This window comes from Andrena cerasifolii, chromosome 2, assembly GCF_050908995.1.
Source record: "Andrena cerasifolii isolate SP2316 chromosome 2, iyAndCera1_principal, whole genome shotgun sequence".
NCBI classification, from domain to species: Eukaryota; Metazoa; Arthropoda; class Insecta; order Hymenoptera; family Andrenidae; genus Andrena; species Andrena cerasifolii.
This window is the reverse complement of record NC_135119.1, coordinates 14,183,350-14,198,576: the sequence shown is the minus strand read 5'-3', so window position 1 is coordinate 14,198,576 and position 15,227 is coordinate 14,183,350. Positions and strand designations below refer to the sequence as shown.

The following is a 15,227-nucleotide window of genomic DNA, read 5'->3' as shown; positions in this document are numbered from 1 at the left end:
ACCTCATCCCGGTCTCCAAAAGTCAGCGCTTAAAAACTGGTAAAGAGCTATTGAAACGAACCAGTCCAAGTTTTTTTCACACTGGAAGATAAAGAGCCAGTCGCCGGAGCTGAGACTTCGGTTGCTCCCACGTCGAACCATCGCGCGTTTTATGTTTATTATTTTATAGCAGTGTAATCTGCGAATGGTTAGGCTTAAATAGACGGCTACCGCGTTTAAATAATACCTACCACTCAGCGGGTTTGTAAAGTCACGATTTATCGTCGATCACCGTTCGCCAAGAAGGCCGTTCAAATACAAAGTTCGAGGCTGCGGGGACAATAAATTTACAACCTTAGAAACGAAAGCATAAAACCGTGGTGGCTTCTCAGGTGGACAGCTGTTGGGAATGTGTGACTGTAAGGACTATTTTGGTGCACGAGAACGTCCGATGGACAGGTCGCCTTCATTAAGTCCTGTTCATTAACAATGTCTTGGAAACGTGAAACGAAACGAGTCACGCATGTCGAACGAACACGGCGCGATAAGAGCCAACTTTTTCATACTTCTGGGCTCGCCTGCAGCTATTTTAACTTGTTTGTTACAAAGTTTACACGAAGAGAGTTTTAAAAGCCCCTGACCGAGGTGTGGCTAGACTTCGAATATTAAGCGAAATAAAAAAAATTAAAGGAATTTTAATCGATCCATTCAAACATAGATATCATCGAAATCATCGCAGTACCTGCATTTCAGACAGAAGTGGGAGACTTTAGATGAAGAAATACAGAACGAAACCTGTAATGTTTCGAGCAGTTCTTCGCGGAAAACGCAAATGAAAATCTTTCATAGAATGGTCCAGAAGGATCCTGAAATTGAACGGAACAATGGACGTTTAATAACGCGATCGCCTTTGAAATCACTTGCATGTGACGCGGTATGCGAGGAGCCGTGGAGGCCGCGATGTCTGCCCTTCGATCATTAAAATATTTACGATCGAGATCGTCGCTGGACATCCGTCACAATTATCACCTATTCAGTCCAGCGATTTGTCTTCGGGACCAGCAGGCGTTTCGCGAGACGCTCCGTTCGCGGCACGCTGTAGCAGCCGAGGGGCAAAGGGAGCGCATGAGAGCTCATAAATGCGAATTTAAGAGGCGCAATAAAAACACATTGAAATTGAGACTGAATGAGCTAGAGCACGTGGTCGGCCCGTAAGCCTGTTTCTCCTAATACTCCAAACGTTTGCCCAAACGGCTCCCATTCATGGAGGCTTTTCTCTTGCCACAGGGTGGTGGAATTTTTGTAAATTAACTGCGCCCGATTGGCATCAGATTCAAAGCTGTATCTGTTTAACGCAAAAGAAACTGATTGCGTTGTTTGGTTTTCCCTGACCCCCAGTTAAGTGTAACTCCGTTACAATCGAAGGCAATTATGAAGTTTCGTTACGTCCGAAGGATTCTCCGTTATTCAAGGGTGTCTACGAAAGCATGCCGTCGTTATTATCGAAGAAAGGCGGGTTTACAACGTCGGGAAAAAAAAGAATGAGGTAACAACCCCCAGAGGATTATTCGCACCCCAAGGTCGATGCCTGCCCGAGAGCAGGGACATTTCGGAAAGCTATAATCTGCATATTTTCGTGTAGCAGTCCTGGCAGGCCGTTCCAACACCAACGCGGCCACGATGACCTCGTAAACCCTCGGACTAATGCGTCCTCGCTTTCCCCGCGGCGAGGTTATGCAAAAAATCTTGGGGAAAGGCTCAACCCTTACGACTGTTTACCTTTACCGAACGATGTTTCGCCTTGGATTTGTCACGATCCAGCTTTTTCAGCGTTCGGCCTCGAGTGGGCGACAAGTTTCAGAAGCGACGGTTATAGAATCCAAATGACCCTGAGCAACTGTTTCTTTGGAGTAGACTCGACCGATTCATTTGACCCTCCAATATGTTCTCAGACCTGTGTGGTGTTCAATTTTCCGTCGATGCTTGCACGGAGATTGTTGCCAGGTTTTCGGATAGAGGCTGAACGGGGCCTGCTAAGAAGGTGCAAATTCCAGGCAAGCCAGTTGGCAACACTGCTTCCCTCGCAGAGACGCAGTATCGACCGCGGCCCCCCAGAAGCCAAAGCATCTCAACCTCCGAGTTTCTCCTTCCTTCTGCAGTCTGGGCAACCTCCAGGATCCTCGACCCCTTCACCCTTTTACTGCCGCGCCGGCAAACAAGGCGGCGGGATTCCATCCAACAATTAAAGCGAATTAAATATTCCAAGCTTCTATTCCACACGATCGCGGAGCTTCTTCTCTACAGATCTCCCACGATTTTTCTCCCCCATTGAGGGGTCATGCTCAGTCAGGAGGCCGAAAAAAGGGTAGTCTTTGGAAATTTTTTACTCAAAAGCTATAACACATTTCTCAAAAAATCTTGTTTCCTTTTAAGCATTGCATCTAGTACCGTGTATCGTATTTTTTTTATTTAAAAATATTTATCAATAACTAAGTTATTGTCCATCACTCGAAGGTTCCCTAAAAATAAAGGCTTCTGCGGTGACCACTGCTGCTCGAAAGTCGATCATCTAAAATAAAAAATTCAAAAGAATTTACTTATTATATTATATTATCTAGTATTTGAACGAAGGATTTTTTTATCCGATGCTTAGTTTTCTTTTAATTCACGAAAATCAGGCACTATTTGTGATAAAAATTGAAATTTTTACTTTAAACATCGGCCATTTTTTCCCAAATCAATATTTCGAAGTATCCTCCGTTCAAATACTAGATAATATAATATAATAAGTAAATTCTTTTGAATTTTTTATTTTAGATGATCGACTTTCGAGCAGCAGTGGTCACCGCAGAAGCCTTTTTATTTAGGGAGCCTTCGAGTGATGGACGATAACTTAGTTATTGATAAATATTTTTAAATAAAAAAATTACGATGCACGGTACTAGGTGCCATCCTTAAAAGGAAAAAAGATTTTTTCAGAAATGTGTTATAGCTTTTGAGTAAAAAATTTCCAAAGACCAGCCTTTTTTCGGCCTTCTGACTGAGCATGACCCCTTAACTGCTGCATATATTTAGTATCAGTTCTCGGGGTGCCTTTTCCTAAACAGCTAATAATATTCCTCAATGTCACGCATTCTTCGTTGCTTCTATTCCGAATTTACTAACGCATTGGCAGATAGGGAGCAGGTAAACAACTTTGACGAGGATTCGCGACAATTCCTAAGTTCCCACCGCGTGCACAGGTGCCCAGAAATATTCCCCACGCAAGGACACCGTGCGACCAACTCTCGCACGCTCATAAGTACTCGCGTAAGTTCGAAACGAGGAGCCTCTACGACCAGTTTATGGTCTCTCAACGCGTTATATCGTCCGTGTATATCTCTGACAATTCATCGCTAATGCTTTTGCCATTAGAGTTCCGATTGCGCCGCGTGTCTGCCACCTCGCAGACACGCTTAACGATCAGAAATTACGCGGACAATCCGCCGGGTTGTTGCTCGTTAGGTCGCGATGAAAGTCTCCTCCCACTCGCCGCAACAGATCCTAGAGTATCGAAGGGAAGAGGCCTGGCCAGCGACAATCGTTCACCGTCGCATCGTGTCCGCGCTTGAGAAGTTCAACGTCGTTGCTTCATAACCGCGGATCCCCGAAACTGTTATCTAATCAGAACAAACCGAGCTGTTCCACCTAATCACAAGAGGCACGAGTTCTGTATCCTCGCGCCATTCCACCTAAACGAGTCAATCCCATCTCCACCGCAGTAAAGAAGCAAGCCACCTTAAAGCAGGACTCATCCCGACGGAACCGCCCGGTTCACGGTACTCGATACAAGAAGGGGGAGAAGGATCGCCTCGGTTCCGTGGCAGAGTAATTGATTACAAGCTGAGGCAGGGGAAGGGTGGAAAAAAGGAGACTTGGGAGAAGCTAAGGGGGAGGCGAGGAAGAGCAGGATGCAGGCGAAGGAACCGAGCTATCTAATGGATGCGAATATATCGCCGTAATAAATCTCGCAAAAACCCGAAAGGGGTGGGATGGGGGAAAGCAGCAAGGGTTTGCTCGCTCGGCTGGCTAGCCCGAGGGCCAGCTTATTGCGCGGGCGTAGAGGAAAGGCGAAGAAAAGCGAAGAAAAGCGGTGGAACGGGCGCGTACCGAGGCGGTCACGTTTCCGGTACGTGCGGCGGACGGCCATCTTCCCCTCTGCTCGGCCAATCGGCAGGCCGTTACCATGGAGAGGCTAAAACCACCCTGCCAGTCGGCACACCTCCACCCCTCGAGCCCTCTTCGACGGATCAATAGCGACGTGCCACCCCCTGCAGCTACCCCCTCGAGCTGCCGCTGGAGCTAGAATGTATCCCCTACGTGGCTTGCAAGCGTTTCGAGGGGAAAAGCTCGGGCAAAGACGACTTTAAACCGCGTTCGTTCGAGCGGAAATTGTATCGTTTCAGGGAGATGTTGCTTAAACCTAGCGCTCTACCCTTTGGAACGAAGGAACTACAATTGTCAGGGTGAACAGTTGATGGGAAAGTGTGCAAGCACTGTAGATCAGGTGGCTGAAGGAGAATTTGTGAATATAAAGGTATAAAGAATTTCCAAGCCGATTTTCTCGGAAATGAAGCGCAATATCAAAAAATGGTATTCCTTTTTGTCGACTTATTTACTTGTTACAAGTCGAAAAGAAAGACTAACTTTTTTCGATATCGCGCTTCATTTTCGGGGAAATCGAATTTGGATTTGTTGACGCTGCGTTCAGACGCGTACAGGAAAACGCTTGTAAGAAGACTTTCGGAGTCCACCCTCTAATCTCTCCGCTCGATTATCTTCGCAATCCTAACGCACAGAAAATTCCGAGACAGTTTATCTCGATCAGGAGGAAAGCAAACGGGCCCGAGTCTTATTTCAGCTAAAAGCGTGCTCCTTGATAAGATCGCATCTATCCAGGAGCTACGCCTATCTGATGGGAAGCGAGTCAGGCGACGTTCGCGTGAAAAATGCATGCTCGTTTCGCGGAGGCATCGGCGAGAATGTTGCAACGACACCCCACGGTATTCCAAGCGCCCGGTACGTACCGTAAACTGGGGGAACATTGGCAGGTTTTTGAAACATTTTGTTATATGATTTAAAAATTAACATGTTTCCATAACATTGCATCTTTTTTCATTGTACTGCAAGTGTCAAAATGCATAAAATTTTTGTCCTCTTCCTTCTTTAATACATGTTAAAAACGTTAGTGTACCGGGGTAGCATTGGCACATCACATAGACAGCATTAACGGGTTAAGTTTTACTAATCTGAAGGCAGTAGGATGCATTGACACTTGAATTTATTTATTATATTTTATTTCTTACATCTTAGTAGCATTAATAGCATTGCGTATAAATAGCATTAGCAGGTTAAGTTTTACTAATCTGACGTAAAACAATATAATTCCGGGGTATGCCAATGTTACCCCCCGCTGCCAATGTTCCCCCAGTTTACGGTATATGCGGAACACCAACAACACCGAGGGCACACGTTCCTCTCGCGTGGGACCTTTCTGCTTTGAAATGGAATTCCGCCGGCTACCACCCCATCACCCACGCGGGAACATGGCAGCTCGGCTTCCTCCAGCGTCAGCGAAAGAGCATCAAACTGCGACCACGTTGTCGAGAGACAGGTTGGAGGAGCAAGGGTGGGTGGAGAGGCTGAGAACCTGGGGATCGAACGGGCCGAGGGAGCCGGGGAACTACGGTGAAACAAGGTAGACCGTCTTAATTTTAAACGCTCCGTTCCGTAATGAAAACTTTCCTCATTAAGGGCCCCCTTAACGTTCGCCCGCCATCTTGGTGCTGTCTCAATGCACAAGGAGTTTGCGAGCTACCGCATATAGCTGACGTTAGAGTCTGAGTATGCAACTGACAAGGGACGATCCCGAACCCGAAAATTCGAAAGAATCTGAAACATTGTGAACACGTAGGGGATTTCCTCCCGATTACAACGCAATTTTTGTTTGCTGCTGAAATTCATTCTAAGCGGATGAAATTAACCCCCGAAAATTCGGCTATTTCCCGATTTTATTTTGTAACTCGCAACCTGTAGGATATAAAAAAAAAGTTTCAAGACAAAAGTTACTTCTTTTAATTAGGACTATCATTTGGTAAACTTGCAGATCTTAAATCTCGCCAGTTATAACAGAAAATTGGAAAATAGCCGTAATTTAAGGGGTCAATTTCAACCCCCTTAGAGCGAGCTTGGGCAGCGAAGAAAAATTTCGTTGTAATCAGGAGGAAATTCCGTACGTATGCACAAAGTCTCAGAATTTTTTGAATTTCCGGGTTCGGGATCTTTCCTTGTTAATTATTAGCTTCGCGAGCATGAGCGTGGTCATTGAAGCTCTCAATTGGGTAGCGGACTGTTAATTTGTGAATTAATGTTTAAGAGCTGCTGGCCAATTTCTCTTGACCAAGCTGATCTCGAGACAGTCGGCAGGTATACGCGAGCACTCGAAGTGGGAAGCGAGAAGGTAGATGCCGAAGAAACGAGGAGAGACCGCTAACAACGACCAGCGACCGTGCATAGGAACCGCTCTTTGATTATCCGCTGCTTGCTATAATAACGAGTTCATAAAGCTGTTGAGGCGCATGCGCGTGCAATTATCTGATTTCTCTCCCTCTACCAGGTTCTCTTTCTTTTTCTGGCAAGTTCTCCTCGGTTCGTGGGCCAACTTCGAAGACACGCACTCACACAGCCGTGGATCGAAGTATAGAACCCTCCACCGAGAGGCCTGCTCGGTCCTCAGCTTCCATTCCCTCGTTCCTCCTCCGTGATCCCTGGCGAGTTCTTCCCCTAGGCCTCTCTTTCCTCCCTGCGCCACCCATCTTCCCCCCTTGCTCCTTGCCAACCCCCTCCACCGTTCTGCCGCTGGAGCAGGTCTTCCTGGGCTCTGCTGAACGAGGATGTGTGCTTCCTCCCGCTCCTTCGTCGAATAACTTTCCCTTCCCCTCCTATTTCTATCTTAATCTCCATTTATATGCATATGCTTCGCCGCGACCCCGATCAAAGTGAGATCTCCTGGATGTCCTCTCCGTCCTCTTCTTATCTCTGCAGTACTTTCATTACGCTCTGTTCGGTTTCTTTGTGCGCTCTCCCCCTCGCGATCTCTCTTCTTTCTGGCACCCGACCTCTCCCACCGGAGAGGGCGCGCGAGTTACCTTCAGGGTGGACGAACGGCAGAAGAGAAGGCCGAGACGTCTTATTTGAAACAATGTTTCTTCTCCGGCTCGCGGCCGGCCCGTAAATCCTCATTTCAAATCCCGAAACTCATATAAAATCTCGCTGCGCCGGGCCCGAACCCTTTCTGTCGACCGTTTCTCCCCGACCCTTGCCGTGACCTTCGGCCCGATTCCACGGCAACGCTTTCTCGGCGCCCTTCTAACGCGCCGTCGTCCATTCCGTTCTCCTTTGATGTATCGCTCCTAGGGTTTTTGCGAAACACCGCGCATGTCTGTGCAGCTGCAGCCATTTCGATTGCCATGGAGATGCAGTCCCTTGTCACCCTACGCTTCAACTGAAATTCCCATTTATGCTGCACTCGAATGTCTCCACAGCTAAGGTACGGGGAGACCGGGGGAAGTTGATACGTTTTTCAGATGTCAATTTTTGTCATTTTTGTTTGATGCAATTACTTAATAACAAATATGCTAAAAAATACTTCGGTCCTTCCTGTTTAATGCAGTGTAAGTGAAAGCTTGAGAAAAAGAATATAAAATAAATGAGAGAATGTTATTTGGATGTAAGCGAAGTGTATCACTCTACCCCACTGCGGTCTCCTCTACCATTAGCTTCAGTTTCCTCTCTTCTCTACGCCCAAAGTATTCTACATCGCCATTTATGAAACGGGGCCATTCTTATCGAGGGTAACATGGAGGTCCAATCACCGTGGGGGTCAGAACCACTCATAGAATGAACAATCAGCACTTTGGTTGGGTATGATAGGAAGGTTCAAAGAGAATGAATCATGGTGGAACATACATATAGCTATTTAATTTCCATATTCTATAGAACGAAATTACTTACTCTTCAACCTTTACCTTTAAACTTCGGAAGATAGGTACCTACCTACGGAATACCTACAAAGTTGGCGTTTAAAAGAGACATTTCAGCCACCTACTTAACTGCCTCGACCCCGATCCTCAAGAATTGCGCAAGCCAAGTATCCTTGACTGGCTGGTCCCTTGGTTCGCGAGGATGCCTTTCCAGCCTCGAGAGGAGCCGTTCCAGAAATCAGGTGAACGGTCTGCGGCTCGTTGGGAAGCACGCCTCGGAGCGCGATAAATCAGAAGATCCGAAGCTCCGCGACACGTGAGTCGTAATATTTAAGTTAATGACTCGGTATAATAAAGTTAATGGCTTTATGATAGCCGCTCGCGGGACGGAGCAGGACCCAGGCGCGCAGGGCAGGCCCAAGTCGGCCAGACACGCGCGAGTGCTCGCGATGAATCCGCGAGAGCAGAGCACCGCGAGGCTGGACCATTCCTAGGAACGAGCGTGTCGTCGAGTAGCCTGTTTTGAGCCGCTTTCGACGGCGCTATGCAGCCTTTCTCAGCACGCAGCTCGAGCTTTCGCCTTTATTGCCTTGTAAAAGGAGTGTCAGTAACGTCGCGCACGCACCCGTAAATAATGACGCGCGATCACGATGCCTCGACGCTCTTCTGCCTTTCTACAGATTCTACTCTGCCCCTGCATTTGGCAGTTGTAGTCTACAGAAACGGAGGCAGCAGGTGTCCGTTGCGTGGTTTTATTAATGAAAGGCTAGACCCCTAAACTGGATCCCTAACCTAGAATCCCTAAGCTAAATAGTCAGTAGGGTAGATGTACCAATTACTGCTACTACCCCTATTAATGCCACTTTATTTATTTTTCTTCAAGAAAACGTAACGTGTAAAGAATAGTGTAAAATAAAAGAAGAAGAAGAAGAAGAAGAAGAAGAAGGAGAAGAAGAAGAAGAAGAGGAAGAAGAAGAAGAAGAAGAAGAAGAAGAAGAAGAAGAAGAAGAGGAAGAGGAAGAAGGAGAAGAAGAAGAAGAAGAAGAAGAAGAAGACGAAGAAGAAGAAGTCGAAGAAGAAGAAGAAGAAGAAGAAGAAAAACAGTCCTAAGTAGTTTAATAATAAATTCTTTTGCACGCTATTCTTCGTCTACCCTATCGTATTTGTTTCCAAGAGCAAGGAAGGCCGAAGCTCCTGATGACCCCTCACGCGAGCAGCCCCCCTGCACCTAGCACGTCAAAGGTAACAGCAATTTGCTAGGTACGCGAAACCGGGATTTCATACAATCGTGCGCACGTCTGCTCGTAAATATCGGAAAGCAATGGCTGAAGGATTTTTCCCCGAGCGGCTTTACGACGCATGGTGTGCAACAAATCAGTAGTTTCGCAATCTTCCGCGCCACTGACTTACCCGAGCTCCTCGCGATCATTCTTTCGCAATCAACATCGATTACAGCGTTTTTCTGCGTTCCATTTGCAATTCCATTGTGCTCACATTCAATCTGAATAATCGCTCTAAGCCGTGAAATTGATTCTCGGCGTCGGAAGGCGGCGATCAATTAAAACGATTGGTACCGATGTTAATCGGCAACGATTCACGCGGAAAATTGCTGGCTGTGCCCGTTTATGCAACATGGTATAGCTGTATATCAACTGTTGCGATGGGACGGATAATATGTACGGTGCGTCATACCGAGCAAGGGCTTCGGATTAATTTAATGAATCCTGGTATCGAGGAGGGAAGAAGATACGACTGGCTATAAATAAACCGCGTCAGCTTATCAGGGTACTTTCCAACTGCCTCCATGATATTACGATCTTCTTACGTGTCGCGATGATTTAAGAGCAAACAAATATTTACTTGGACGCGAGTCACGTTCCTTTTCGCATTCGCAACGCGGTACGGAAATTCCGTTATCATCCGAGATTAATGAATAACGCTATTAAAAGGGCAATAGTAAAAAATTGCCAACTTTGGACGTGGCTGGCAACGAAATGTTTTTACAGGATATGTTTCTACGGGTCTTAATTAAGGAAGCCGAGGCGAATAATTGTTCACCCTGAAGGCGATGGGAAAGTTATAAATAATAAACGAATATTACAAAAAATTATTTTTTCGAAAATTATTTTCAGCAGATGTATAGACCTTCAGAAACGGTATAAGATTTGTTTAAATGTCTTTTCGATAGCTTTTGTAATTTACGAGTCACAAGCGCGTAAGTAAAAGGGTAGGTAAGTGAGGAAAGAGAAATGCCACTCGAATCTCCACGCTGGTGTACTCGGTCGTTACGACATTACACAATAAAACATTAACTCAAACGGTGTTTCTTAACGTTATTATTATTATTATGTTTCTGGCAAATATTGTCTGTTATTGGGAATATTTTTACTAACGACGACATTCCGAAATTCACGCTTATTTTTATAACTTTCCCTGTCGCCTCCAGGGTAAACGATTATGCATGTCTGATTCCTTGAGCCCCGTAGAAACGTATCCTGTAAAAAACTTTCCTTGCCAGCCAGGTAAAAAATTGTCAAAGTTCATAATATCACTTGCGGGCTTTTAATAATATTCACCTCTGCCGCTTCCTTTTCCATCATCAGACATTGTTCGACCACCGCGTCGCTCGTTCCAATGAAGAATAACGAAAATGGTCCCACAATGCATTCACAAAGAACTCGAAACTATTTGCAACTGGTATTGACTCTGAAACTTGGAAAATCGAAGAAGAAATCTCGCGAGATCCCTAGCACGAGAGACACGACCTGACGTCTCCGTAGGACATAACGCACTGCCTAATGCTATATTCCAGCAGCCCTTATTTCGAACCCTAAACCCTTGAAGGTGTGTCCCCGCAAATTTACGGTTAGGCACATGTGTTCAATTCCGCGGACCTGTTTGTTCCACTCCTTCCAACTCGGAGGGGAAGAGTCTTTCTCTCGAGTGACGCGATGGTTAAAAACCGAGCTAAACAAATTCCAAGACAATTTACCCTTAGGGGTCGCCCTTAAATTACGTAAGCCTCTTTTGGCAGGGGGTCGCGAAGTTTTTACGTTTTCTTAGAGGGAGGGAGAGGGAGCGAGGTAGCGTTTTACGTAATATTTTCTAAACGCGTAAATGAATTATATAAACCTTCAAAAGAATTTTAATAAGTGAAGAAATGCTGGAATATAAAATCTTACGAATCCTTACACTGGTGGAGGGCGGGAATCGCGCAAAAGTACCCTTACGTAATTTAAGAATGGCCCCTGATTCCAATTACTTTGCACTTCAAAAATTCCTCATCCTACATAAAAGAATCGAAGGAACATAAATGTTCGTCCTCCTCAAATTAATTGCAAGCTAAACATCCAGTTCCGCCTCGAATTCAATTGTTCTTCCTCGCGAACTACCTCCAATTAACCAACTTCCAATGCTTCCAAATTACCGTAATTTCTCCCGTACACCCATCCACGCGAGTCTTCCAGCGCGCGTTCGTGAAAATTTCCCAAGCAGAACTTTCGCTGGCCACGCTTTCCGTTACATTGCACGCGCGGAGCTCTTACCACGCTTTTGCTACTTCTACTCTGCAAGTTTGACCGGTGCTCGTGTCCTCGCGCTTCTCGCAAGACCCTTCGGTCCTACCGAGCCCGACGGAAGGCGACGGATGAAACGCGGACCAAGTGGCGAACGCTGTCGTCGCGCTAACGGACCGCTAGAGTTTTACGACACGCGTATCAATCATAATCGAGGAACGTAACGCGTAGCTCTGCCTAAGCGGCGCGCTTACGTCGAAACAGATTTACGACGGACGACGTCGACAAATTCGGGTTTAATGAGCGCCGCGCAACGGCACTCCAGCGCGAAGTCTCCGCTGCGAATGGGCGCGCGTGCAGAGGGATGTTTACGGAATCCTGAGCGGAGAAACACGATTAATCCATCGATAGGGGCGCGGTACGACCGTAGAAGCGCCGTAAACTGTGATCCCAGGCGTAGCTTTCGTCACTGTCAGTGCTACCTCCTCGCAAAAAACTAAACTCGGTTAAGTCCACGGCTTAAAGGCGTTCCTAATTGTCTCTCGATGAGAGAAACAGGGCTGAGATATTTCGCCCTTAATTAATTCGGGGCCATTTCGTGGGCGCGAGCGAAACGTCCCGCGCGTGTCAGAAATTAATTAATAAACCGGCCCGCAATTAGTAAATAGATATTTATCGAATTGTAATCTCGTTTGCTCGGCCGAAGGTTGTGTTTTTCGCTTATTAGCGTCTTTGGCTTCGTTAAAGCGCGCGCGGTTTGCGTTCGACTGGTTCCTTTGCAATTAAGCATCCCCTCCGCTCGCTTTGCGCGCACCAGTTGTAAATTATCCTTTATTGTACGCACTCACCTTTGATGGGCCGTAGGTGGGACGGTGAATGAACGGTGATAACTCTTCGTCGCCACATGAGGAATCCTGTGAACCGAGATCATACAAGCTTCAATTCCTCGGCAACTGTTTGCACGACCACCGTCGCTTCAAAGTGCGCCAATAGTAATAATTTTAGTCCCACTTAGGGCGAATAAACGGGACCTTAAGGGAACAGCAAAATTAAAATTTAATCCTTTACTCTTTTGTTGCTTTATTCCCTTCTGTATAATTGTAGCACGCGTTCTCAAAGAACTACAAGTACACCGTGTCCCAGGATTCCTCTCCAACAACCTTGGAGACTTTTAACCACACAGAATGGCCCCTCGAACGCGAGAGAAACGAAAGCAATTGCGTTTCGGTGGAATTGACCGGAAGAAAACGGCAAGTTGAGGAGAGATTAATGCAGTGGCCGAGGCACATGGCGGCGGTTATTGCGAACGTAACGTTCCCTCGATAACGCCCCGCATTCGGGTTCGGTTAAGCGGGTTTATTAGCGACACTGGACTACGGCATAACGCGATGAGCGACGACACCTCGTAAACCGCGGTTCGGCAAACATACGCCAACGTTTTCACGAGCTGGTCCCGATGTAACCAGCTCGCGGCGGGCTAACTTCTGCCCATAATGTTATCAACGACCGAATGCATCTTGACGTCTAACTGCTTGCTCGATCGCCAACTCGATAGCGAAACGGGCTACGTCGCGTTTCCAACTTTCGACGAATGTTTAGGAGGTACTACGTTGTAGCTGCGGTGTTAGAGAAACCATGGAATACAGTTCCGAAAGGACACACGGTTTATAATATAATCGAAAGCTTCAAGAATCGCGGGAGACGGTAGAGGTAGCGGTCTAAATGTGCGCTAGCACTTTTATTTCAGGTAAAATGTATTTTCTCGGATTCCTTAATATCTCTTAGGCTCGATTAGATATCAACTTGGTTATTACTCGCAAAGGTTGCCCACACGAATACCTAAAAACCGATTTCAGGATTTTGCCCTAATTAACCCGTAAGGGGGTGAAAAGTGGTAAACTGTGTTTTCACGATCTTCTCAATATAACTTAGGCCCGATTAGATATTAACTCGGTTTTTCCATACAAAGATTACCCACGCAAATCCCTAAAAATCAATTTCAGGATTTTGCCCTAATCAATCTCTAACGGGGTGGTGAAAAAGGTGAACTTTGTTTGGAGTCCTTAATATCCCTTAGGCTCGAAGCGAAGCGCGTGTATATTTTAAATAAAAAGAGTGGAGTTTCGACCATTTACACCCTCTCCCCTAGTAACGCTATTTCCAGTGTTCCCATCTGTGAAGATGCTGCGTTTTTGAATGTCCAACAAGTGCAATCAAGTTGGCTCTATAAATCGTTAGATACCTAACTATGACACTTATTTTTGCACAGATTTTTCGCTACTGTATCTATCGCGTAATAACAGAATTACGTAGATGCGTGCTTATTCTAATTCAAGATCAATGCAGAACATAAGTCAGTGAACTTCAACTCCACCCCACCAATTATCCCATAAAAACTGAAGCTGCGATTTACCTCCGACGCGATCGCCATTCTTCAGATCGGATTCTGCTTCACGAAGCGAAGATGACGTCGCAGCGTCCCGTCGGACAGTCGGAATCCTCGCTAGCGACTCGATCGTCAGTATAAATTTGAAATCGCGTCAGCTCCGCGCGAAGTCGAAACGAAAACTGAGCATGGCGATGCTGAAGGGCACAAGCTGCGGGCCATGCGGAGGAAAGAAAAGAGCAAGGCGGTCGTAACGACACGGCCTTGAGTCTCGATTAGCCCCGGCTAATACCCACCGATGGGGGAAAAAAAAATTGGAGTATTGACGGAAGGGAAACCCTCTGCGGGGGGAAAAAAATTCTACCGGCTATTTGGGCCCGTTTCGATTGTCTTCTTGGCCTTCGAATGGGCCATTGCGAGCGGCTTGGAAGCCTCCACGTTCCCAGAACGCCTTCCCGACGGAAGTGGAGCGTCGTCGAACTCCGACGGGATGCTTCAGCCTCAACTCCTCCATAAACTCGAGTCGTTTATTTATTTCTAGGTACTGCAATTTTAGGTAAAGCATAACAAAGGTTCTCGATGCCCCTTTGTCTACGAGTGGAAAGCAATTTCGTCACAAACAAACGTCACTTCGTATTCTTGCATAATAAAATTGTGAGCCGCAAAGTTTTTGACACTAAATAGACGACAATTGTCGTTCTTCGTAGAATCCTGCAGGCATTGAAAATCCTATTAACGCAATAAATGCGAAAGTGTGTTTGGATGTTTGTTACTCGATCACGTTGCAACTACGCGACGAACCTTTCTCAAATTCTGTACACACGTAGTCTAGGACCAGGAATAACCTTTGGGATGCTTTTTACCCTCGATTTTTTTAACCGATTTCGACCGAACGTTGCATAATTACTCTCCAGACTTCTAGAACCCGGCGGAAAATATAAGCTATCGTGAAATCTGGACATCCCACCCCTTCCTCCTTAATTCACCCCTTTGACACTCTGTGGCAATTAAAGTTAGTTTGGTAAACTAGAAATGTGACATTGCACATTCGTCGCTTTGAAAACAGAAACCACTGCACTCACGAGTGACATAGGTATACTCATAAATATTCCTGCACGTGGCAATCTGACTTACCGCAGCCTTTAACGTAACAACGCGTCATCCGTTTCAGCCCGGAATATAAGACGAAATTCCACCGAACCTGGAGAAACGAAGTGAAAAGAGAAAGATCTACGACACGCGCCACGAGGGACCAATCTTCCCTGGCAAATTCGCCAATATGGGGGAGCTCTGCACCCTCCGCGACAAGAAAGCAGAAGATGAAGG

The 15,227-nt window shown here is 46.2% G+C and overlaps 1 protein-coding gene across 1 annotated transcript in view; it reads right to left on the bottom strand.

Annotated features, from left to right (window-relative positions):
• The window catches only part of LOC143366347 (uncharacterized), a 78,665-nt gene that overhangs the window by 45,259 nt on the left and 18,179 nt on the right, over positions 1–15,227 (bottom strand). The window contains exon 2 of the mRNA XM_076807385.1: positions 12,364–12,429. The gene's annotated coding sequence lies outside the window, so the exon portion shown is untranslated. The remainder of the gene's footprint in view (positions 1–12,363; positions 12,430–15,227) is intronic.